The following is a 27,551-nucleotide window of genomic DNA, read 5'->3' as shown; positions in this document are numbered from 1 at the left end:
CTAGCTGAGGCACCATCCACGGTGGCAATTTCCTCTGTGTGTCCTTGGCTCAAGTTTCTCTCTTCAATTTTGTTCATTTTCTAGCTCTTGGGAACTGGTCATGACTACTGGTCCCATGAGAGAGCCTATTTTTGGGGGGTTAGTTTGTTTCCCTGTTGTTCAAATTGTATATCATTTCTAGATATTTGATGCAGGAGGGTAAGAGTGCAGTGTGTGTTCAGGTCACTCTCTTGAAACAGAAGTTAGAGTACATAGTCTTAAATGCAGCACATATAAATCAAAATTAAACAGAAAAGTACAAAAGTTAGGTATGGCAGGCAAGAAAAAGAAAGATTATTATCACTAATCCAAAAAGAGAACTTGAAGTAAAAATATTAAAACATTGTGGGTAAACTTTTACTTCAATGATGTTATTATACATATTTTCACTGTAACTGGCGTAAAACTATATTCTCCAAATTAAAAATGTACCAAACACATAGAGAGAAAAATGTTAGGAATACGAGGAGAAGGTGACAGAAAAGTTTATATTGATAGATTTCTCAGAGTCTGAGAGATCAAGTTGGTTAAAAAATAGAATCTAGAGTATTTGAGATAATGACATAAAATAGCTTGCATATATATTTCTTGAACTTTGATTTCTACAAAACTGATGGTGTGTCCTTGTAAGCCCCCATTGAATAATTATAAAAGTTCATCATATGTACACAAAAACCTAATGCACTTGAAAAAGCAAAACTTGCACAGTCAACAATATTGGACCAAACTGAAAAATGAAACATTAATAATGAATATTTAATACCTATCATTGATGACAAAAGTTTACCATCTCTCTCCACAAATGGCAACTGGTATAAATTTTTAAATTATAAAACAAAACAATTTAGCATATTATAACTATATTATTTTTATTTGATTTCATGTAAGTTTTGAAGCTAATCTGGCAGGAAGTATTCCCTTTTTTTCTTTTTTTTTATGTGTTTGTTTATTTATAATTAAGTGCTCTCTAGTTTGCCAAAGTATGACCAGTGATCATTTTACTTGTTACCTCAGAAACCAAATGTGGAAATGTGTGTTAGCACAGAATTTTATATTCAGTCCAGTAACATTTTTGTTTTACCTGTCCTTCAGCACCTGCACAGTTGCCCAGTTTGCCTATTCTGTCTTCATGTCTGGATAGGTCAGAAATCACACCCATTAGTACGTTTTTAACCCTATTTACCAACTCTTCTCTAGAACAAGTTATGTGCAGGAGGGGAAAATTTCCCCAGCTCTTGGTTCTTATAGCTGGTTGAATAATTAAAATAACAGAAAGCAAGTTAACAGGAGAAAATCAAAGTTTAATATGTGCACTAGGGGAATTCACATAGGCATGAAAAATTCCAAAGACAGTCAGGCAAAATGAAGTATACATGTCATTCTGGACAAAGCAGAAGGGGGCCGAGTCAGGACTTTCATAAGGAAAGGAGGCAGTTTACAGGAAGATGAAAGAGTTAATGTTTGGTAAACAAATGCTTGTTAGGCCATCTAGAGACAATGAGAACTGAGAAATTTGATCAAATGGGCCTTGCTAGGTCCCTCCCCATCTACCACACCACGTTCACGTTATATTGTAGTTATCTATGATGAGAGCTCCTTCCTGAAACAGGCCTTCATAGGCAAGCAGAATTTGCTACCCCAAAATGTGTCTTTTTGGCTTGATTATTTTTAAGAAAAAAGACTCAGGAAGAAACATTGACCTTCCCCCCAACTGCCTAAAAGAATTTAAGATAGAAGACCTGTTCCAGAAAGGGGCTCCCACCATAGATAACTCTAGTGTAATATGGACTAGGTGTGGCAGACAGGGAGGAACTTAGCCAGGCCCTTTGATCAAAGCGCCTCCACGTCCAGTGTCTCTGCAAAACAGGGCAAACATTTGTTTACGAAACATTTGCTTTTCCACCTCCATGTGAGTTGCCTTCCTCCCCTTTAAGTCCCAAACCACCACCCCCAACACTCTCCTTTGTCTTTAGCTAAAGACGGTATTTAAGGTGGTGGCTTCAGTCGTTTTGATGGGTTACTCAGTTTTCCTGGGTTTTGCCCGTGTAGACCTGTTCTTAAGCTTGTTTGATCATCTCATGTTAATCTGTCTCCTGTCGTTTAGTTCTTAGACAAGCCAGAAGAGCCTAGAGGGGTAGAGGACTGTTTCTTCCTCCCCTACACCTTCTGTCTGAAATTCTTTCAGGCAATTGGGGGGAAGGTCAGTTTCTTCTTGAGTCTTTTGTTCTTGAAAATAATCAGCCCAAAATAATCTTCAAGCCAAAAGGACACATTTTGAGGTAGCAAATTCTGCTCCCCTACATGTGACTGCATGACTATTAATTGTCATTAGTTTCACATACTGTTTTAAATAATTCCCTTACATGAGCCTTTGTGGACATTTTAACCAAAAGTTTGGGAATCTCTGATATTTCCCCTTCCTCTGTCATAATCCAGAGCAATCCAACTATTATTTGTGCAGATGCAGCACAGCATGCATAGCAGTCAAACATACAGACTCTAGACTCAGGATGAGTTACGGAATGTTAATGCTTGTTCCCTAACTGATATACTGCTGGCATTTGGGAAAGTTACTTACATTATAAAGACCCAGAATTCACATATAAATTGCAAAGAAAACTGATATCTTTCTGCTATGTAGATTAGACAAGTTAATAAACGGAAAATTCCTAATGCGGTGACTAACATATAACAAAATTCAATAAAATTTAGCTAATATCGCTGTTAGTTACATTTAGCACTCAGGAGTCAGATCAGATTCAGATATTTTCCAAGTAATAATATACTCATACTTTTTTACATTGTGTATTCATATATTGTCTATGGAATGCATAAATCAATTCATCTTTTACTGCTATTTATGTTTTTTAAAGCAGAAGTTGCTGCTTATAATTGGATCCTAAAAGTCAAATTGTATCCTCCCATTTAAGCTTCTTTCTTTTTCTAAAATTTCTAATCAGAGCATTTCCCATCTTCTCTTCTGAGTTCAGGCTCCATTTCTGAAGAAGAAGAAGCAAAAGAAAGTTTTCACAGTACTAATGCTCTATTCAAAGAGTGTGCATGTCATAAACTTCTGTGAGCATTCTCGTGTGGGGGTTGTATGTTGAGGTTCACGTGCGTGAAAATGTCAGCTTAGACTTTTAGATTCTTAGATGTGAGAGGTGCCCATAGGATTGAAATACTTGAAAATATTCATAGGATCTCTCCATTCTAAACCAGTTTTTTAAACTGAATTAATTTGTTTTTTAACAAATAAATTATCTTTTTGTATAAATAACTCTTGATTTGTTTTATAGGAATAATCTATTTCATAAAAAGTTGACTGACTTAGTGAATGTTGTGATATCACGGAATTGTTCTCTGTGTAAAAGCTGACACTGGCCGCACACGGAAATTGCAGAAACAAGCAATTTCCCTATTTTCCAGCGGGAGAGTTGTTCTGACTCGTGTTCATCGCATCTGCTAATGCTCTGTCACATTGGGAGGAGATTCTCATCCATTTATTTTTCACAGGTGCAACCAATTATGGGTTTTCAAGGCATATAATGCATTGAGCTAAAAATAAAAGTGATGTTATAACCTGTATTCACTAAATACTTTTAAAAACTAAGATTAAAAGATAATAATGTAAAAGACGAAATACCAAACTGCTATTGGGAAATAATATAGGATAATTTTTTGCACAGTTAACCAACATAAGTTCACTGAAACATACGTTATTTTAATTGGGTGTCATCAGTCAGGTTCAAGCAGAGAAGCAGAACCACCAGGAGATAGCAGATGACTGTTATTTCTGTGCCTGGTGCTGAAACCTGAAGTCGGCAAGGTATGCAGTTAGGGAAAGAAAATGGAAACAAGGTGGGGAAAGTCAGGACCAACAGGAACCTGGGAGGCTGAGCTGGAGCACACAGGTCATGCGGAAAACCTCGTTTGTCTCTGACCACCTCTTAGTCTCCAGCTTTGAAGACTTTGATGATAGGGATGTTCCGCAGGAGAAGCCAGCACGCTTCATCTCAGATGAGCACTCCCCCTGACCGGGAAGCGGAGAAGCTGAAAGAGAAAATCTGGCAGGAATGGTAGGTCTGGTGCATTCGTTTTCTAGAGCTGCCCTAACAAAGTACCACAAACTGGGGGGCTTAACAGCAGAAGTTTATTCTCTCGCAGTTACAGAGGCCGGGGCCAGGCTCGAGCTTCTGAGGGGACTCGTTTTCCCTAGAGGCTCTAGGGGAGGAATCTTTTCTCCTTTCTTCCAGCTTCCTTGGTGTTCTTTGGCTTGTAGCTGTATCACTCCAATCTTTGCCTCTGTCTTCACAGGTCTTACAAGGATGTCACTATTACTGAATAGAACCCACTCTAATCCAGCATGACCTCATTATAATTTGATTATATCTGCAAAGACCCTATGTCCAAATAGGTCCCATTCACAGATACTAGGGGTTCAACATATCTCTTTGGGAGACACAGTTTAATCCGTGCACCTGCTTCTTCCTGACACTGAGCAGGTAAGACAGCAAACAAAACAACAGCATGGGTGACTCACAACAGTGCCTCTAGCCTCCTGAATAGAAAGGGATAAGACTTATTCTGCATTTCCTCCAGCCAAATCTTGTGTCAAATGTCTCTTTTGGCCCACTGTGCACACTTCCTCCACTGGTCTGCAATTCCACCTCAGCCATCAATCAATGGTTTATATATATATATATATATATATATATATATATATATATGTGTGTGTGTGTGTGTGTGTGGGTCTGGTTGGAACTGCAAATACACAGGCCAGTTTCTCGTTTTAATTCCTTAGGACCTATTTTCTCTTAATCTTCCAAACTCTGAGCAACTTTCCATGATAATTCCTGGTGGTGGTTGTTTGGGATCCTCTACTCCGAAGATTTATCTTTTAGGAATCCCAGCTTAATATGGAGTGTGTCCTTTTGGAGTCCCCACTGTGGAAGACCCAAGGCTTTGACTTCTATTCCCTATGCCATTCAAGGCAGCCATCAAAACAGAACCTTGCCTGTCCATGCACTGGTAAATACTTTTAAGGCAAAAGTGGCTTCAGGATTCCACTTACTGCTCTCGGTTCCTAATACCCTTAAATTGATGTACTGTCTTGCTGAATCTTTTATGGTTAAAACAATTTTAAAATACCTTGTATCTAACGATTTTGATATTTTCAACAGAATGATTTCTCCAAATAATCTTGCGCATCATTTTCCTAGAAATAGAAGTCTCAATTGTTTTTTAAAAACTTTTCTATATACTTCTTTTAGACAGAATGATTTTAATGTTTATATGAATGTATAAATATGAAAAAATTGCTAATGAAGTTTTGATAAGGAAGAAAAGTATAAAACCAACAACCCATTAAAATGACTAAAGGATATGAATGGGAAATTCACACTTAAGAAATTGCAAAGGGCTAATCCGCACATGAAAAGAAAAGTGTAGACAATAAAATGATGTCTAGTAAGTTCTCTGAGCAGCCTCATCTGGACTTGAAGTAGGAGACACAAGAGAAACCCAGAGTCAGACCCTTTGTTCAATGATGTCTTCTTGAGAGGATATTTAAGCTGCTTTTATCATTTTTATTCTAGGAACACCATATCAACTCATAAATTAATGATTTAAGTGCCACATGTTTAAAACATTATATTTATTTTCCTGTTCTTCCATGTTTCTTTGCCTCTAAGAATCTTGCTCACACAGCACACAGAACTTTTTCCTTCAGATCATTTTACAACCACTTCATTTTGTACCTACATTTCCAGAAGTAAGATGTTAAAGCATAATCCATATACACTAGTGATTTTAAAATGATCATCAATAACTGGCTTCTAAAAAATAATCTATTTGACCCAGGAGCTTTTTTATCCAGTAATGTAAAAGTTACAAAATAGCCAGGGCAAGGTTTTAATTTCTCTTCCTGGAAAATATAGAAATAGATTAAAATGATTTATGAACTAATTTAATATATTCGGGAGCAGTTCAAGGTCAGTTGTTATACTGATTTTCACACTAGATTTCAGTGTGCTAACAAACTTTTCTCAATTTATTTTCGTACTGAAATCAATTTCAAGGAGGAGACACACAATTCAAATATCACATAATTTAAACCGTAGCCTACCCAAATTTTTTTCTCTGAGCTTACAACATTTTGGGGTCTACATTATTCAGTTTAATCCACTCTCCACTGTAAATCCCAGGAATATGTTGAAAAATCCTGTCTACTTTATTCCCATGGCTTCCCCAAGTGTGGAACAGACAGTGAAGGGGTGCAACTTTAAGGGGAAAATGCCCAACACCACTTTGCCAAGTTGATTTACTAAGAAGTGGAAATAAGGAATCAAACTTGACTATATCATAATAAAGACATAAAATTTGGGAGACGAAAAGCATTACAATTCCATAATTGTTATCAAATAATTTCAATATCATGCAGGCATGTTTGTTTTGGTCAAGATGGATGGGAAGTCTCAGGCTATCAGTCACTCTTTTCTAATAATCTTATCCCCCTTTCAGGTCTCAGACTTCAGTTAAAAATGTTACAAATATTAGAATACTCTTAGCTTCAAAAAACAGAAAACCTCAATTACAAATGAACTAACTGAAAGGAAGTGCATTATTCACTTAAACGTATATGCAGAAGTTTGGCAGTTTCCAGGCGCAATGCGCAGGGCTCCGGCTCTCTGTTCTGCGGCTCTCACTGTTCTGCTCGCTCACATGGTGACTTATTCTCAAGCTGACAGCAAGCTCCTGCATGAGGCCAAAAGTTACATTCAGATACCTAAGCACAGAGCATCCTTCATTTCTACAAGCGTTAGAAGTTGGGAAAATTTTTACAAAAGCCATCCACTAGACCTCCCTCCACATCTCATTTTCCAGATTTGAGTCCATCCTTAAAACCAATTTCCAGCAAGGAGAGTGGATTAGAGTGATTATTTCAAATAGAGTAGGTGTTGGAGAGTTAATCATGATGACCGCTACTATACATGCAATGATTTGATCTTAACTATAGAAGGAAGTGAATATTTGCCTTTGAAAAAATATCAACACTGTAGCTATACAGTGTAACTGGTTGACTTGAATTCAGTTAACCAAAAGATCAGGACTCACATGGCAGGCTTTGTTGGTTGGCGAGCAAAAGACATTGCATGACCCTTTTCTTACACAACTTCTACCTGTGGCATGCTGTTCCGTGAGCTTAGAACACTCTTCTACCCATGCTTAGTAATCCTCAATTCTCACAGTCTGAGTGTGGGCTTAAATGAGATCCTCCTCAGAGAGATCTACAGTATAGGTCTCCCTCCTGCCTCAAGCTTCTCTCAAAGCTCCTTTCTATTTTCTTCATAACACTCACCATACTTTTCTTTTAATTACTTTTTTTTTTACTGTGGAAGGTTCACGCTGAGCTAACATCTGGTGTCAGTCTTCCTCTTTTTGTTTGAGGAAGATTGTCCCTGAGCTAGTATATGTGCCAGTCTTCCTCTATTTTGTACGTGGGATGCCACCACAGCACAGCTGCTGTCAAGAGGTGTAGGTCTGAACCCAGGCCACCAAAGTGGAGTGCATCGAACCTAACCACTAGGCCCCGGGGCCAGCCCATACTTTTCAATTATGTATCTGACTATCATTTTAGTATTTGTTTTCCCAGTAGGCTCCAATTTCCATGGGAGCTGAAATAACATCCGTTTTGTTAACCACTGACTGTGGAATAATGCAAACCACTGTGTATAGCACATCATAGGCACTAAATAAATGTGTGTTGAAAGAAAGGACTAAATAAATATATTCACATAAACATATATATATATATGAATATGAAGAGTCCGTAACATAAACATTTCCATACTAGAGATTTAATATATTATAAAAAGACATTTCAAATAATCAAGTTAGGATGGACTTTAATGGTATCAAGAAAATCAGCTATCTCTTGGGGGGAAAACTTGATCTCATACAAAAAACAACATATTTCTTGTGGATTCAATATCTAACTTTTAAAAATTACCTCTAAAATATAAAGACTAAAGAAAATAAAGGATAGTCTTTCATTTATCTATTAGAGCGTGAATAACATCTTTCTAAGCAAGCTAAGAAATCCACAAGTTATAAAAGACTAGATTGATAGATTTGATTACATTGGAAAATTAAATCTTATGTACAGTGAAAAACATAATAAAAATGTGAGACTATTTGCAGTATTTAGTATTCTAGATTATCTCAGATCTTATTGTCAAGAACTGAGGAGGATCTGATATTTTACCCTAATTCCAAGCAAACAAGTTGGTTCACAGGTTTCTTGGGTAGTGAAAAAAGACACATGATCCCTGGTTCAGAGATGTAAAGCAGCTTCCTCCTCACAACCATAGCAATAACCAGAGCATCGAAGCTTTTCTTCATTTCTCTAAGCCCCAGTTCCCGCAAGCAACATGAAGATGGCCATAGACATCTGAAAATGCAGTGGATTACATTACAGGAGAGGAATTCTGAGTGTAGAGAAGCCAAATCTTTATGAAGGGAAGTAAATAAGCCTGCTCTTTGCTCCAGAGGAAGACAATAACTTTTTCCTCCAGGACTATAAGCAAACCTACCCTTTGCTGTGAAGAATGTCCCTCTCTCTTCCAAGGCAGCTGACTGTACAAAAATCCTGGAAATAGTGGTCCAGAACACACGGCAATCACTGCCTCACCCACAAAACCTGCAGAACTGCAAAAGACCCTTGGAGAAATGGTCTCCAATATTTATCTGTTCTAAATCAATCCTTCCACTAAACACAGGTCCAATTCCTTCTCAATTATTGGAGGACTTTTTTCTTCTCTCTTCCACATCAAAAAATTTTCACTATACTACAGGCTTTTGGTAGCTAATTGCATTGTTTTTTGCTTTTTCATTCCAGTTTCCACTCCATTTCTCTGCATACCCATGTAGCAAAACTGCTCCTTTGCATGTCATACTCTTTCCTCCTTGGTTCTTATATCAACTCCAATCAGAGTTTTGCTCACAGAATCCCACTGAAACTGTCCTTGTCAAGAACACCAATGACTAGGATAATTACGTAATTTATTTTCAAAACTATAACACTTATGAATGAAAAGAACATTATTATTATTATTAACTAAACCAAGAAAACAGGGACAAACTGGGAGTGCCACAGGCACATTCGGATGGATAGGCACCCTACCAAAATGCTTTATGTGATTAAATCCAATGATGAATTCCATTTTTATCTTACTTGACAAATTAACAGTACTTGGCAACATAGATCAAATAATTTCATTACTTGTTTTTCTGGACTCCACATTCACTGATTGTTCCCTTTCTGTACATTTTACTCTTATCAACAACATTACTAGGAAAGCTTAGGCTTCAGTCACTAATCCTATTTCCTCTTCTATTTACCCTCTTTTTTTTGTGATCTCACCCAATCCTGTGATCTAAAACACTACATATGTGCCATTGATGAAGAAATTTATATTTTCAGCACAGATCAATCTTCTGAATTCAAGACTACTACATCCAACTGCCTACTCTATATCTCCACTTGGATTCTAATGGACTTATCAAACCATGAATTATTTGAATATAAATTCAACCAATGGTGAAAAGCTTGACACAGGAAATCCGATATTTCATGACAGTTGCATTCTCAGATTGTGGTATATTAGCTATCATTCAAGCTTTGGGAAACTGCAAATCTGATGACTGACTCTTCTATCTCTCTATTTAAGTCACTAACAAAAAATATTAAGCTGTGTAGGACCGTAAGAAGCGAGTGAAAAGAGAATGAGATTTAGAGTTACAAAGAGAGCTTCAAATCTAGCTCCATTTCCTATTCTTATCTATAGGATATAACCACATAGCTCAGAGAGTTGTTCTGATGTGTGCATAAGTAATAATTGCACTACACTGTGAGTAGCAGAACACTTGACAAAAAATGAGTTCAAGAGGATTAAATTTTTTACTTAACAAAAATTCTGGCTGTAGAGAGTTCAGAGCTGGTAGAACAGCCCAAATAGTCATCTCAAATTCAGTTTATCTGAGTTTATCTTTCCAGTCTGCCCTCCTTATTGTGTAGTTTCAGCAAAGATGGCTGCTCTTCCTCTTGGTATCCCTACCACACTGTTGTCCCAGGTGAGAAGGAGTAAGGCAATAGCTATGGACAAAAGCCAAAACTTCATCTTCGCAGGATTTGCTGTTTTTATTTCTGAAGTAAGATTTCTGAAAGGGAGCCTACCCCCAGAGACTTTCACTTCCATAACATTGACCAGAACTGTGCACATGGTCATGACTAGATTAAATGGAGCCTGCTCATTCTGGAGTTTTAGCTGGAAACAATGGAATCTTGAACAAAATTGGAGCTATATTAATAAGAAAAAAAATAAGTTGGTTGTCAACTAACATGCATGTCAAAATGATTAATTGAGATAATGTAAGCAAATGCACACAGTAGGTGGCTCAGTATATATAGATACTATTGTCGGTCAACATTCTTTGAATACAGTGCTTCTGCCATCTTTAAATCTATCCAATTCTACTTCTAGCAAGCCAATATTTTACTTTTTATTTGCCAGAATATCATAGGAGATTTGGGTCCAAAACTTTGCTCAAACCTAGTATTTCAAGAAAGGAAATTCCAGGTGCAAGGACTTGCCTGCTACAGGGATAGCAGATGGTAATGAGAATGAGAATGTCAGAGTGAATGATCAGGCATCAACCTGGAAGAAAGGGGACTCTGAGAGGTACTAGCCATTTACGTGATCCAAGATGGGACTGTAAATGAGCTAGGAGTTTTAGTCCATTCCTCTCTTTCTTTGCTTTGTACTAATTCTCTCTCTCTCCAATTCCTTTGTTCTGCACATGCCCACTGGGAGACTGAGAGGTCTGACCAAACTCAATAAAACCTTTTAAGTGTCATGAGCTCCTTGCAGTTAGATAATGTTTAAAAACGCAGCACGTCTTCATTGTGGAAAGCACCCTTTCTTCCAACTTTCAACTGAGAGTTTGACAAAGTTTTCCTCAGCTTAAACATGTGGTTTTTGTGCTTATCTTTCAGCACAGTTTGGTCAATCACAAAGGCTCCCACTCTGTGCAAAAAATTATATAACCACGGCAACTGCCCTTTGAAAAGGAAATATTGCCACAGGGGGAGGCAAGCAGCTCACCTGGGCTCAGCTAGTCCAGAAGTGTTAAGCAGCTGCAAAGAACATCGAAGCGAGATGGCTGGGGCTTAGGGCATTATGAGAAATTAGTTTGAGAGACTTTCACTTTCTTCATGAACCCCTCTAGTTGAATGCCACTTTTCATAGCATGGGGCTTCTGCCTGTGGAATTCACTGTGGCAGGGTGTCAGCACAGCCAGTATGTGATTGGATTTCAAAACAAGCTGCCTATATGCTAGAAACAAAAATAGCACCACTATCTACTTGCTGGGACTGGGGAAATGCATCAGGAGCTGCAGGGCTAACACAAGCTCTCAGCAGGAGCCAGGTTAAGTTATTTTTTTCCTTAATCTGTGTCGAGTTACAATGGAAACACCACTGAAAGACCACTCCCCCTGAAATATTAGATATGAATTATTTCAATATGTAGACATTGAGCAAGTAATACATCCATTATTTATTCATTCAAAAAGATAAAAATCAAGAAAAAATAATTTGTGTTATTTTTACTTTCTTATGGAGTTTCTGTTAAGTATTTTTAAATGAAACCTTATGTGTAGGCCTAAGTTTCTTTCTTCTTACTCTTTTCACCATAAATGAAACTCATCTCATTAATTAAACTCACTTGAGAAACATTACTAGTTGTTTACCTCATTTTATGTTAAGACTTGTCCTAAGAGGTTGTGTATAAAATAATTGCAAAGAAAATTATGGTTTAAAGAAATAACATTTTAAACTTTCTCACAGAGCAAAGAATCTTTCCCTAACTTGTATTTTTGTTTTTAGATTCAGACTTTATTATATGTGAGTACATGTTTGTATATGTGTGTTTATTTTACGTATTTCATATCCTTAGTATACACATAGATTTATGCTTATTTATTTACACGAAGAATGAATTTATATATATGAGTCATGAAAAGCATAGAAATACATATTTATTAAATGAAAACACTATCATACAATTACGTGAAACTGTTAACTAAACAGGATTTTAATCTGCTTTGAAATTTTTCTTTTCTTTGTTTTTCTAAACTAGTTTTAGAAGACATTGACAAGAGTTTTAAAAATTAGTTCACATCAAAGTTTTATTACTAAAACACCAATAAATGCCTACAAGATGTACATACTTACTCAAATCTCTTCTGACTTGTCCATTCACAGCATCATAGATGTGTCCTGGAGAGTGAGAACAATGATCCTGAGACCTTGCAGGAGCCTTCAGGCTGGTCGGAAATGTAGGCACAGCTATACTTATTTTTATTGAGAAAATGGAAGGGCTAATTTTTGAGCATTCAATTTGTTCCAGACACCAAGTTAGCTGCTTTATACTCTTTAACTCATTTAATTTAACATTATTATTTCAATTTGATGTAATTCTCACAAGATTCTTTTTGCATAGGCTTCTATCCATTTTAACAATAAGAAAATCCACATTTGAAGAAGATGAGCTGCCAAGATCAGGCCCTAAGAGGGGGGTAAGCAAAAGCTGAGTTTCAGGACTTCAGGTTCGCTTTTGAGGGTAAATATATTAGTGTTGAAGTCTGAAGTATTATAAAATCAAGGCTATACTTACATAAATGGAATATTAGATCATCTTTGTGATAAATTAATACAGAGATTACAAATGCTATCATTGGGAGGTAATATACTAAATAATTTGTTTAATTCTAGAAGAAAGATTTAAGAACTATATCAAAGTCAATAGTGATGCGGGGTCGGTGAGCCGAGGAGTCGAAAGAAAGATTTCTTAGACTCTCAAGATCTGGCAGTAGTGCTCTTTTATTTAGAGAATAGTGTGGAATAGCATGGGGTCAGGACCCATGGGCAGGCAGAGCTCCTGCTGCCGCTTCTGCTGCCCCCGCTGGCATGGGGACAGAGCCCATGGGCAGGCAGAGCCGCTGCTGCTGCCCCCGCTGGCATGGGGACAGGACCCATGGGCAGGCAGAGCTCCTGCTGCTGCCCCCGCTGGCATGGGGACAGGACCCATGGGCAGGCAGAGCTGGTGCGTGGGGACAAGACCCACGGGCAGTCAGAGCTCCTGCTGCTGCCCTGAGTTGAGGGTTAGGGCTAATTTTATAAGGCATGGGTACGTGTCTTATTTTTACTGGAAAAAAAGAAAAGATGATGTAAAAAGTCATTAAATGATTTCAGTGCAGATGGGGTCTGGTTATTGTGCGGTCATATAACTTTAGATACCAATCTGGCCATATAGATCAGCATGCAGGTGAGGGTTCCCCGGGCTTCTCTCCCTGGGGTTGTCCTAATTCATACCATAAAAAAAGTCCACTGGGTCATATAGTTTGGCATGTAGGCCAGGTCACCTTGGGCTTCTCTAGCTGGGGCAGCCTTAATCCACATCAAATAGTATTAAAGAGAGTGAGGGATGTGTAAAGTGGGAAAATAATACCTTGAAGTATTAATCAACCTTTCTTTTTCCACACTTCCATACTTCCTGGTAATTTGCCTTTCCCATAGTTTGTCAGACTCATCTATGCTTCCTTGAGATTATTACAGTAAAACTACAAAGAAGAATGGAAAGTTAACACTTAGTTCTTGACTTCCAAAATAGGATTCTCAAGCCTTTAGCAAAAACAATGGTTTTGAAGGTGAAAGCCTTGTTTTAAAATATTATATTTCAAACATGCAAATGACATTAAGAATAATAAAGCAATATGTATCTGTCATTCAGCTTAACAAATAAAATGCTGTGAATATATAATTTGTGGTTCCCATCGTATCTCCCTCCAACTAACCCCATTCTCTCTCCTCTCCTCTATCCCAGATTTAGTTACTCATCATTTCCACACATTCTTTGATTAGTAATATATTCATAGAGTTCATAATTAAAAATATCGCTAGCACAAAGTTAAAGTTTACTCCTATCCCTGTCTTCATTTGTTCTGTCTCACTCTCTCTCAGGCAACACTATTTTAGTGTTTAATGTGATTTTCCAGAGTTTCACTATGCATTTCTTATACATTTTCTACACGTCTATGTCTCTCTACACAAAATACAGTATCTTTTTGTTTGTTTTTAAACTTTATTAAATATTCTTCTACCATTTACTTTTTATACGCAAATGCATTTGTGAGATTCATACACATTTATATTGTTAAATCTGGTTCACTCATTTTCATTGCTATATGGTACCGCAGTGTGTAAATATACCACATATTAAAATTCATTCTGCCATGGACATTAAGCTGATCTCAAGTTGTGTTGTTGTTGTTGTTTGTGTTTTTGCTCATGAGCAATGCTGCTAAGGTGTCATTTTGTGGATATTTCTGTGTACATATTTGAGCATGTCTTTATGGTATATACGTACCTAAGTGAGAAATGGCTGGACCATAGGTCAGCCCATTTTTACCTTCAATAGATATTGCCAAATTACCCTCTAAAATGGTCTTGCCAATTCACACTCCCACCAGAAGTAGACAGCGTTTTTACTTCACATTCTCAGCTATACTTTGCTGTCGGCCGACTTTCCAATTTGTGGCCATCTGGTTGCTGGACAAAGACACTGAGCTGTCTTTTTGCATTTCCCTGTTACTGCTAGGATACGGCAGACTTTGCTGGGGGACAGCCACTATTTTAGATTCACTTCATCGCCTTTGACTTTCCAAAGCCCTGTGAATTTTCCATACTTTTGTGAGATCAGTTCCTCGTTTACAAAGATACTTATTACCTGAAAACCACTAATTTGATGTGTTTGGTAGCAATGGATGTAATACTGATGAAAGGCAAGGACGCCAGGGCTGAGGAACTGGACCTGGACAGATCACAAGCAAAGACGCAGTCAGCCTCAAGAGGTGGCCCAAATATTAGTAAGGGTGGTCTCTAGAAGAGAGCCCCAGCATCTGTGCTGGATACAGTAAAAGAGCAGTGACATGCGCCCTGTTACATCCTAAAAGGAGCCATTGGAAGAGGTAATGAAGGAATGTCTAAGGAAAGTCGGAAGGACACGGGAGCCCTGTCTTCGACATTCAAATGGCTATGTGTAAAGGCTGATATTTCTCTGCAAAGCAGGCATATTTGTTTAAAATAACAAGGAGACCTCAACATTTAGAAAAAACATGGAAATGATATTTTTAAGGGGGTAGCACATTCTCCCAAACCATAGATATTAAAGTAGTGACAATAAGGACATTGGCATTTAGTTTCAGGCTTACTTAAATCCCGGTCCAACATTTTACAAATACTATGTACTGAGTAAATATTCATCGAATCAGCTAAGGAATGAACTTACTGACCTGTAAGGCCCCTATGGTCCGTAAGGATCTTGTAAATTCTTATGGAGTATTAGCTCTGTATTCACAACCATCCTGCAAATGCCTTAAGAAAAACTAGAATGTTTTAGGCATTGATACAAGACCATGAAAAAGTTTCCGGAGATGCTCTAGGATAGTAGACACTAAGGTCTCCCACATTTCATCAGGAAGCGCTTGGTCAGCTAGGCAGGCACAGCTGAGGAGGGTGCTGAATAGTGCTTTTGCAAATTTTAGAGAGTCATCACAGTTTGAAGCAGCCAGGAGTTGGAGAGAGCTGTATGTTTGCTCTAAGGATCCAACCCTGGATGAGGATGAGGGGGAGCGACACGTCCACCTCCCCGTGAGTGGGATGAGCAGTGGTTTAAAGAGACTCCTGGAGCTTCAGAAACTCTGGTGTGGCCCATAAGTACAATGTTCATGAGAGAAAAAGACAGACAGACAGACAGAAGATACTTAGAGTTATTTTAGATCCTGCCCAAGATCACCTGGAGGGAGCAGCACACCTTGACAGAAGGATGCTAGAGAGGTGAGGGATGAGCAGGAGTAGGTGCATGGAAAAGGAATCTGCAGACAGAGCCTGAGCATCCTCAGCAGTGGCTGGTCATATCTGAAGAGGAAGGGTCACCTTTAAACACCATTTGTAGCCACATCACTGCCAGTGAGGCGAGACTAATCTGGTCCTTGCCCTCTTTTTCCCACCCCCAGCTCCAGACATGGACAGATCAGAAAATGTAGACAAGGAATTAGCAAAAGAAGTGTTATGGATAATGAGGAAGAGCTGGCAAAGGAAAAAAGGAAAAAAACCTGTTTCCTACCACCTGCCCTTCCCAGGTGTGTTTGCTGCCAGGAGGAGGTCCCATCCAGTGGAGGCTCAGACTTCACTTTGAAGTTCAAAGTTTTTATTATTATGCTGGGCAGGATGCCTTGGGCTGAGACTATTTGAGGGACTAAAGTGACCAGAGGATTATTTTTTTAATATTATTTTTATTTTAGCAGATAAGCTATCTGGGCTATCTGCCCAAATTTTATTGCATGAGAGGAAAATAGCCTCAGAGGTTGGTTTTGTAGAGGCAATTATAAGGAGAAAACGTCTTCATGATGGCACTTCTGGGTCTTGCTTATTCAACGTAACAGTTAAAAGAACATGGAAGGAGCTCAGTTCCTGGGGTCAAATAGGATTGGATTCTAATCCTATGTCTGAGAATTATGAACAGTGTTAATTTGAGTTCCTCACTTAATCTCTCTGGGTCTCCAGATGCTCATCTGCAAAATGATGACCTATAAAGATTAAATGCAATTACGTATATAAAGAAACTAACAGATTGCTTGCTACTTGAAGAATGCTCAGTATACATAAATTTCCTTTCTATACCAAATAAGAGTTCCAAATTCATTTATATGCTTTCTAAATATGAATTCATACTCAGTTCAACCATATGAATTCAACTCAATTCAACCAAGCCCTTTTCTTTCATCATCTTCAGCATCATCATAATCAAAGCAATATTGAGTTAATAGAAGGGACAGCAAATTATGAACCTTGAGCCAAATCTAACTCACCAACCCTTTTTGCAAATAAAATTTTATTGGCACACAGCAATACTCCTTCTTGACATACAGTCTATGGTTGCTTTCATGTAATGTATGGGCATTTTGTGCATTGTCGTGGCTGGGTGGAGTACTTGCAGCAAAGACCATATGGCAAATAAAGCCCAAGCAATTTACTCTCTGACCCTTCACAGAAAAAATTTGCCAAATACTGAATTATATATTGTGCTCTTACAATATGCCATTTGTCAAGATGATGCTTTTACAATCATTGTCTCATTTAATTTTTACAAAAACTTCTTTGTATTAATCTCCAATTCTCAAGGATTAATATAAAAATAAACAAATGTAATCCTCATGTAAGTACATAGCCCTTTGTAGGAGAAGGTAGCAGGGAGCTCTACTCCCCTCCGTCACAGGGGCCCAGGGTTCTGGGACATCTACATGTAGAGATGTAGCTATATCTCTAGAACGTGCTTCCTCCTCTATCATCACAGTAGAGGAAAAAGTAAAGGAGTGTCGCTCATTGGCTCGTAAACTTTTTTGCACGGAAGTTACACACATCAGTTTCACTTCATTAGCCAGGGCTAGTTATATGGTCTCACTTGGTTGCGAGGAGTTAATGCAGGAATGCGTGGATATTTGGTGATCAATATGTTTTTGCCATATCGATGAAAAAGTAGATAACATTTTATAAAATTATAAAAGTTATAAGATAAGGATATAGGGGATGGGAGAGACTAAGAAAACTGTCCAAGGTTGTATGGCTAGTAAATGGTAGAGACAGAATTGAAATCTAAGCCCTTAGATCTCCACAGACTATAGGATCTTACTGCCATATTACTCTTTCCCCTAAATACTCTTCAGTGTCCCTCATTCCCCAATCAGTCCCTTTATTCCTATTATCAAGTTGGTTTTTAACATGAAAAATATTTAATATGATAAAGGTTCTCATCTGAGAGGAGAATACCACTCCACAGTATGTCTCCTTCTATTTGTCTCCCTGGTTATACATCTAGTTGAGTTTGGTAATTTGAAAGCATCTGTATATATTTTTGTGTTCATGTATTCAGCAAATATTTATTGAGTACCTACTCTACTCAATACCCAGAGTCTAACGGGAAATTGAAGAACAAGATATAAATTTCTTTGTTGATTATCTTATTAAATTTCTTGGGAAAAATTCCAAAATAATTAAAGATGCTTCATTACAAAATTCCATGGAAGAAGATATCCTTAGTATTAATAATTCCTCTCACGGACAGCAGTTCATTTCCTCGTGTGTGATTTCAGTTCTCTTTTTCTTTTCCTGATTCTTATATTTGAGAGGCTTGGACATTTCTTTATGTTCCCAGATAAGTGTGATTAGTTAATCTAAGCAAGATCTGTCTTATGTTTTTGTTGACATTATTGATTTATGTCTAAAACAAAGAAAACCACTTGTTTTAACCTGGAATTCTTCTACAGACATATAGTGAGAATATTTTAAAAAATGGTTTTGGAGAAAAAGTTTAGAAGGAAGAAGGAGCATGGCTTAGCACATATTTCAGGGGATTTCTTTTTTTTTTTTTTTTTTTTTTTTTTTTTATTAATGTTATGATAGATTACAACCTTGTGAGATTTCAGTTGTACATTTTTGTTAGTCATGTTGTGGGTACACCACTTCCCCCTCCGTACCCTCCCCCCACCCCCCCTTTTCCCTGGTAACCACCGATCAGATCTCCTTCTCAATATACTAATTTCCACCTATGAGTGGAGTCATATAGAGTTCGTCTTTCTCTGACTGACTTATTTCGCTTAACATAATACCCTCGAGGTCCATCCACATTGTTGTGAATGGGCCAATTTCGTCTTTTTTTATGGCTGAGTAGTATTCCATTGTGTATATATACCACATCTTCTTTATCCAATCATTAGTTTCTGGGCATGTAGGCTGGTTCCACGTCTTGGCTATTGTAAATAATGCTGCAATGAACATAGGGGTGCAACGAACTCTTGAGATATCTGATATCAGGTTCTTAGGATAGATACCCAGTAATGGGATGGCTGGGTCATAGGGTATTTCTATTTTTAACTTTTTGAGAAATCTCCATACTGTTTTCCATAGTGGCTGTACCAGTTTGCATTCCCACCAACAGTGTATGAGGGTTCCTCTTTCTCCACAACCCCTCCAACATTTGTCGTTCTTGGTTTTGGATGTTTTTGCCAATCTAACGGGGGTAAGGTGATATCTTAGTGTAGTTTTGATTTGCATTTCCCTGATGATTAGCGATGATGAACATCTTTTCATGTGTCTATTGGCCATATTCATATCTTCTTTTGAGAAATGTCTGTTCATGTCCTCTGCCCATTTTTTGATCGGGTTGTTTGTTTTTTTGTTGTTAAGCAGTGTGAGTTCTTTGTATATTATGGAGATTAACCCTTTGTCGGATAAGTGGCTTGTAAATATTTTTTCCCAATTAGTGAGCTGTTTTTTTGTTTCAATCCTGTTTTCCCTTGCCTTGAAGAAGCTCTTTAGTCTGATGAAGTCCCATTTGTTTATTCTTTCTATTGTTTCCCTCAACTGAGGAGTTACAGTGTCCGAAAAGATTCTTTTGAAACTGATGTCAAAGAGTGTACTGCCTATATTCTCTTCCAAAAGACTTATTGTCTCAGGCCTAATCTTTAGGTCTTTGATCCATTTTGAGTTTATTTTGGTGTGTGGAGAAAAAGAATGGTCAATTTTCAATCTTTTGCATGTGGCTGTCCAGTTTTCCCAGCACCATTTGTTGAAGAGACTTTCTTTTCTCCATTGTAGGCCCTCTGCTCCTTTGTCGAAGATTAGCTGTCCATAGATGTGTGGTTTTATCTCTGGGCTTTCAATTCTGTTCCATTGATCTGTGGACCTGTTTTTGTACCAGTACCATGCTGTTTTGATCACTGTAGCTTTGTAGTATGTTTTGAAATCGGGGATTGTGATTCCGCCGGCTTTGTTTTTCTTGCTCAGGATTGCTTTAGCAATTCGCGGTCTTTTGTTGCCCCATATGAATTTTAGGATTGTTTGTTCAATTTCTGTGAAGAATGTTCTTGGGATTCTGATTGGGATAGCATTGAATCTGTATATTGCTTTAGGTAGTATGGACATTTTAACTATGTTTATTCTTCCGATCCATGTGCAAGGGATGTCTTTCCATCTCTTTATGTCATCGCCTATTTCTTTCAAGAGAGTCTTGTAGTTTTCATTGTATAGATCCTTCACTTCCTTGGTTAAGTTTATCCCAAGGTATTTTATTCTTTTCGTTGCTATTGTGAATGGGATAGAGTTCTTGAGTTCTTTTTCTGTTAGTTTATTGTTAGTGTATAGAAATGCTACTGATTTATGCACATTAATTTTATACCCTGCTACTTTGCTGTAGTTGTTGATTATTTCTAATAGTTTTTCTGTGGATTCTTTGGGGTTTTCTATGTATAAGATCATGTCGTCTGCAAACAACGAGAGTTTTACTTCTTCGTTACCTATTTGGATTCCTTTTATTTCTTTTTCCTGCCGAATTGCTCTGGCCAGCACCTCCAGAACTATGTTGAATAGGAGTGGTGAAAGTGGGCACCCTTGTCTTGTTCCTGTCCTCAGAGGGATGGCTTTCAGCTTTTGTCCATTGAGTATGATGTTGGCTGTGGGTCTATCATATATGGCCTTTATTATGTTGAGGTACTTTCCTTCTATACCCATTTTACTGAGGGTTTTTATCATAAATGGGTGTTGGATCTTGTCGAATGCTTTCTCTGCATCTATTGAGATGATCATGTGGTTTTTGGTTTTCATTTTGTTAATGTAGTGTATCACGTTGATTGACTTGCGGATGTTGAACCATCCCTGTGTCCCTGGTATAAATCCCACTTGATCATGGTGTATAATCTTTTTGATGTATTGCTATAATCGGTTTGCCAAAATTTTGTTGAGGATTTTTGCATCTATGTTCATCAGTGATATCGGCCTGTAGTTCTCCTTCTTTGTGTTGTCCTTGTCAGGTTTGGGGATCAGAGTGATGTTGGCTTCATAGAATGTGTTAGGGAGTTCTCCATCTTTCTCAATTTTCTGGAACAGTTTGAGGAGAATAGGTATTAAGTCTTCTTTGAATGTTTGGTAGAATTCTCCAGAGAAGCCGTCTGGTCCTGGACTCTTGTTTTTGGGGAGGGTTTTGATTACCGTTTCTATTTCCTTACTTGTGATTGGTCTATTCAGATTCTCCATTTCTTCCTGATTCAGTTTGGGGAGATTGTAGGAGTCTAGGAATTTGTCCATTTCTTCCAGGTTGTTCAATTTGTTGGCATATAGTTTTTCATAGTATTCTCTTATGATCTCTTGTATTTCATTGGTATCTGTTGTGATTTCTCCTCTGTCATTCCTGATTTTATTAATTTGCGATTTCTCTCTTCTTTTCTTGGTGAGTCTGGCTAGGGGTTTGTCAATTTTGTTAATTCTTTCGAAGAACCAACTCTTTGTTTCATTGATCCTTTCTATTGTCTTTTTTGTTTCAATATCGTTTATTTCTGCTCTTATTTTTATTATTTCCCTCCTTCTACTGACTCTGGGCCTTGTTTGTTCTTCTTTTTCTAGTTCTGTTAGGTGTCGTTTGAGGTTGCTTACGTGAGCTTTTTCTTGTTTAGTGAGGTGAGCCTGTATTGCGATGAATTTCCCTCTTAGGACTGCTTTTGCTGCATCCCAAATGATTTGGTATGTCGTGTTCTCATTTTCATTTGTCTCCAGATAATATTTGATTTCTTCTTTAATTTCTTCAATGATCCATTGTTTGTTGAGAAGCGTGTTGTTTAGTCTCCACATTTTTGCACCTTTCTCTGCTTTTTTCTTGTAGTTGATTTCTAGTTTAATAGCGTTATGATCAGAAAAGATGCTTGATATTATTTCAACTCTCTTGTATTTATTGATGTTTGCTTTGGTTCCCAAAATATGGTCAATCCTTGAGAATGTTCCATGTGCACTTGAGAAGAATGTGTAACCTGCTGTTTTTGGATGAAGTGTTCTATATATATCTATTAAGTCCATCTGGTCTAATTTTTCATTTAATTCTATTATTTCCTTGTTGATTTTCTGTCTGGATGTTCTGTCCATTGGTGTTAATGGTGTGTTGAGGTCCCCTACTATTATTGTATTGTTGTTGATGTCTTCTTTTAGTTCTATTAAGAGTTGCTTTACAAATTTTGGTGCTCCTGTGTTGGGTGCGTATATATTTATAAGTGTTATGTCTTCTTGGTGGAGAGTCCCTTTTATCATTATATACTGTCCCTCTTTGTCTTTCTTTATCTGTTTTGCTTTGAAATCTACCTTGTCTGATATTAGTATAGCGACACCTGCTTTCTTTTGTTCATTATTAGCTTGGAGTATTGTTCTCCATCCCTTCACTCTGAGTCTGTGTTTGTCTTTGGGGCTGAGGTGTGTTTCCTGGAGGCAGCATATTGTTGGATCTTGTTCTTTGATCCATCCTGCCACTCTGTGTCTTTTGATTGGGGAGTTCAATCCGTTTACATTTAGAGTGATTATTGAGACGTGGTGGCCTACCACTACCATTTTGTGTCTTGTTTTCCGGTTTTCTTCAGTTTCCTTTGTTTCTCGTCCCATGGTTTAATCTGTTCTGATGTAGAGCTGCTACTCTCTGTTGTTGTCCTTCTACTTATCTCCTCTGCTCTTGGTTTTGTAGTCCCTTTCCTTTTTTGGATTTTTCAGGAATGAGGGTTTTCCTGAGGATTTCCTGAAGAGGAGGTTTTGTGGCAATGAACTCCCTTAATTTTTGTTTATCTGGGAAAGTTTTTATTTCTCCATCGTATTTGAAGGATATTTTCGCTGGGTAGAGAATTCTCGGCTGTAGGTTTTTGTCCTTCAGATTTTTGAATATATCATTCCACTCTCTTCTAGCCTGTAAAGTTTCTGCTGAGAAATCTGCTGATAGCCTGATGGGGGTTCCTTTGTAGGTTAGTTTCTTTTGCCTGGCTGTCCTTAATATTTTCTCCTTGTCGTTGACTTTTGCTAGCTTCACTACTATATGCCGTGGAGTTGGTCTTCTTGCATTGATAAAGTTTGGAGATCTATTGGCTTCTGTCACCTGAAGATCCATCTCCCTCACCAGATTTGGGAAGTTCTCAGCCATTATTTCTTTGAATAGGTTTTCTGCCCCTTTCTCCTTCTCTTCTCCCTCTGGTATACCTATAATCCTTACGTTGCATCTCCTAATTGTGTCTGATAATTCTCGGAGAGTTTCTTCATTTCTTTTAAGTCTTGCTTCTCTCTCCTCCTCTGCCTGCAACAATTCTATATTGCCATCTTCCAAATTGCTAATTCTTTCCTCCATATTATCGGCCCTACTGTTCAGAGCATCTAGATTTTTCTTAATCTCCTCTATTGTGTTCTTCATTTCCAGTATTTCTGTTTGGTTCTTCTTTATCGTATCAAACTCTTTTGTGACATAGCTCCTGAACTCGTTGAGTTGTCGGTCAGAATTCTCTCTTAACTCAGTGAGTATTTTAATGATGGCTGTTTTGAAGTCATCATCATTTAGGTTATATATCTCATTTTCTTTGGGATTGTTTTCTGTGTATTTGTTACTTTCTTTCTGTTCTGGAGATTTGATGTATTTTTTCATATTGCTTGATGATGTTGATTTGTGCCTCCGCATGGAGATAGAGTTTAGTTGCTCCTTTCACTTGTTTCAGCTGCTGCGGTGGGGGGAGCAGCTGTTTATACTTCACCAACCAGGAACCCTGTCCGTAGTTGCTAACTGGGCCTGGGCCCCTCTTCGTAGCCACAGTGGCCCTTTGGATTCCCTCCTCTGCCGTGGGGGCCGTCACGGGGGGCTTCAGACTGCAGGTGCCTACTGTTGTTGCCCACCTAGATGCGCTCTCTCCTTGGGGTCTGCAACGGTGTTATGGGCTTTTCCAGCGGCCAGGGGTGGGATCACTTTTATTTGTCGCTCGGTTGCTGTCGGCACCCACCAAATCTCACTTGTCCTCTATGGGTCGCAGGAGAGCTATTGGCATCTTCTACAGTCTGTGGTTAGTACACCTAGCTATGCTGCTTTTGCCCTGGGGTCTTCCAGCCTTGTGGCTGGCGGCTGGGTGCCTTCTACTGGTGCTGTGCAGAGGCTTTCCCTAAGGCTTCTGTGAGCCTGTAGGGTTTCCCCCTAGGCTACTAAGCTGGGTCTCTGGAACTCTCTCCAGCCCCAGTCCTCTCCGAGATCTCCGGCAATCCCTAGCCTCACCTGGTGGGCAACGGCAGCTGGGGGTCGCCCCGCCCTCTGGGCTTCTCTCCGGGCCTCTGCCGGGAGCTCTGAATGCTCAGCGTGGCCCCTCTGCTACCGGCAGACAGAGAGTTTTGTCTGCTGCCCGGGCGGAGCTCCGGCGCTTCTCCACCGGATCGCCGGACCCGCCTTTGAAAGTTCCCCCGCCCCGGTCCTCTCCGAGATCTCCGGCAATCCCTAGTCCCACGGGGCGGGCAACGGCAGCTGGGGGTCGCCCCGCCCTCTGGGCTTCTCTCCGGGCCTCTGCCGGGAGCTCTGAATGCTCAGCGTGGCCCCTCTGCTACCGGCAGACAGAGAGTTTTGTCTGCTGCCCGGGCGGAGCTCCGGCGCTTCTCCACCGGATCGCCGGACCCGCCTTTGAAAGTTCCCCCGCCCCGGTCCTCTCCGAGATCTCCGGCAATCCCTAGTCCCACGGGGCGGGCAACGGCAGCTGGGGGTCGCCCCGCCCTCTGGGCTTCTGTCCGGGCTTCTGCCGGGAGCCCTGAGTGCTCAGCGTGGCCCCTCTGCTACCGGCAGACAGAGAGTTTTGTCTGCTGCCTGGGGGAGCTCCGGCACTTCCCCTCCGGGTCGCCGATCCGGCCTTTGAAAATTCCCCCGCCCCGGTCCTCTCCGAGATCTCCGGCAATCCCTAGTCCCACGGGGCGGGCAACGGCAGCTGGGGGTCGCCCCGCCCTCTGGGCTTCCGTCCGGGCCTCTGCCGGGAGCTCTGAATGCTCAGCGTGGCCCCTCTGCTACCGGCAGACAGAGAGTTTTGTCTGCTGCCTGGCGGAGCTCCGGCGCTTCCCCACCGGGTCGCCGGACCCGCCTTTGAAAGATCCCCCGCCCCGGTCCTCTCCGAGATCTCCGGCAATCCCTAGTCCCACGGGGCGGGCAACGGCAGCTGGGAGACCTCCGTGCCCACCGTGTCTCTCTCTGGGACCCTCCGGGCACCCCGAGCACCAGGCCGGGTCTCCCCGCCAATGGCGGGGAGAGACTCTCCCCGCGGGCTCAGGTGTGCAACTCCAAAGTTTCCCTCTGCGTTTAGGAGTAATTGCGGGGGGTTTAAGTAGGGTTCTGGTCACCTGTTTCCACCGTCGCTCCTCTGTTGTGTTCTCGCTCCTGCCCTAGATGTGTGTGGATCCTCTGGGGGCGTCCGTTGGAAGAAAGCCGCTTGCGGGTACTAGGCTGCCCGTCGGGGTCGGAGAGTTTTCACCTATTTCCACATCCTCCCGGAGGAAAGTCCGTCCGCCTTCCGATGTATAGTCGCGTGGGTGTCTCAGACGTCCTGAGATGCTGTCTGGATATCCTTTGTCAAGCGATAAGTGTCCAAATAATTGTAGACTCGAAGGGCGAGAGACAAAGAGGACTACTCACGGCGCCATCTTGGAAGAATCTCCTCTTTTGTTTGTTTTTTAATTGAACAGCCATAGCCAAAAAAAGATATAAAATTTCAAAATATAGGTAGAGAGGGGCTGGCCCCGTGGCCGAGTGGTTAAGTTCGCGCGCTCCACGGCAGGCGGCCCAGTGTTTCGTTGGTTCGAATCCTGGGCGCGGACATGGCACTGCTCATCAGACCACGCTGAGGCAGCGTCCCACATGCCACAACTAGAAGGACCCACAACGAAGAATATACAACTATGTACGCGGGGCTTTGGGGAGAAAAAGGAAAAAATAAAATCTTTAAAAAAAAAAATATAGGTAGAGAAAAGCATCAAAATTTTAATATTAATGTCCTAATGTAACAATGCATATAGAAATATGAATTGTCAAAGCATTTACTTTATCTTACTCTGTCTTATTTTCAATGTTTGGTAATGTACAAAATTAGCTTCAAAAATGCTAGGCCTAACAGATAGAAAGCAGAGAGGAGCAATAGCTAAGTGCTGGGGTTTAAGCCCTCTGCCCATCTTTCTTTGTAAAACTTGTCCAAAAAACCTCAGGGAGTATATCAAAGAAATGGTGACTACACTGCTGAAAACTTCCTCAGGCATCTCATTGGAAGTTAGATACTTTTTTTCTCCAATACCATTATTCTTGTCCAGAGCTTGAAGTAAGCAGCTTTCAGACCTGCTACTTTTTCCAAATTGTGATAAATAAATAACATCCTTATTCATGAGAATCTGTTCTAATTTAGAAGCCCCACCTTTGCATGCACTTTATCATGCAAGACTCAGGGGAAAGTAATTGAATTTAATAGCTCCTTTGAGCTGTAAGCAAAGACGTGCAATAGATAAAGTGATGATCAAATTCAAGTATTTATAGAAACCAGTACTTCTGGAAATTCAAAAATAATCTCATATTTATAGTGCTCTATTCTGCAACTCTAGAGTTAATTTAATTGTCGTTAGAATGATACTTGTTCCCTATCTCTGGAATTTTCTTAAGTAATTAGGCATTCACTGTGATCTTTCTCTCAGCCCCTGGGAGAAGATACCGCTGTGGTGAAGACACATTTTTCATAGTCGTCTTTCTAAACTCAATACTGATTTTACTCTTTGCTTCAACAAACAATAACAAGATCCTTAACCAACTACCCTGGACATGTGAAACAATGGAAATGTGGACCCGATGGCAAGTAGATGCTTGTAAATCATCCACCACTTTGCAGATGCACAAATCTAAAGTATCTTTAAGTTTTCAGTTTTTTTCAATCGGTATGGGATGTGAACATAAGGATTCCATAAAAGAATATACTATGGCATTAAACATAAATGAACATAAAACTATCTCAACCAGACTAAATCTATCAATGAAAACTGAAGCTCCAACGATATTCCACTTTTTCACTTGTGATGTTGGCCAAGATCAAAAATTGTAAAACACTGTATTTTGACACATATTTTTTGAAATAGTCTCTCTCACATCTTACTTGTGAAAATAGAAATTGGTTAAGCCTCTTTGGAGGGTAATTATAGCCATTTGTTAAATTATTAGTCAATGTATCTTTTGACCAGAAGTTAAACTTCTAGTAATAGTTTCATAGAAATTTTCAAAGATGTATGTACAATTATATTCATTTCAGTACTGTTTGTATTGGTAAAAAAAAATGAAACAATCTCAAATATCTATCAATAGGGACTGATTAAATAAATTATGGAATACTATGCAACTGTTAAAAGTTTTATGTACTAATACAGAATGACCAATAAGCTGTTGCTTTGAGTGATAAAGAAGCAGAACAGTATTTCTCGAAAGCCTGACACATGTCAAATAGCTAAACAAAAATATGTAATGCTGTGTAAGATCTTTCAGAACCTGGGGAAACAG

Source organism: Equus caballus, chromosome 28 (assembly GCF_041296265.1).
Source record: "Equus caballus isolate H_3958 breed thoroughbred chromosome 28, TB-T2T, whole genome shotgun sequence".
NCBI classification, from domain to species: domain Eukaryota; kingdom Metazoa; phylum Chordata; class Mammalia; order Perissodactyla; family Equidae; genus Equus; species Equus caballus.
Note: the sequence above shows the minus strand (reverse complement) of the source record.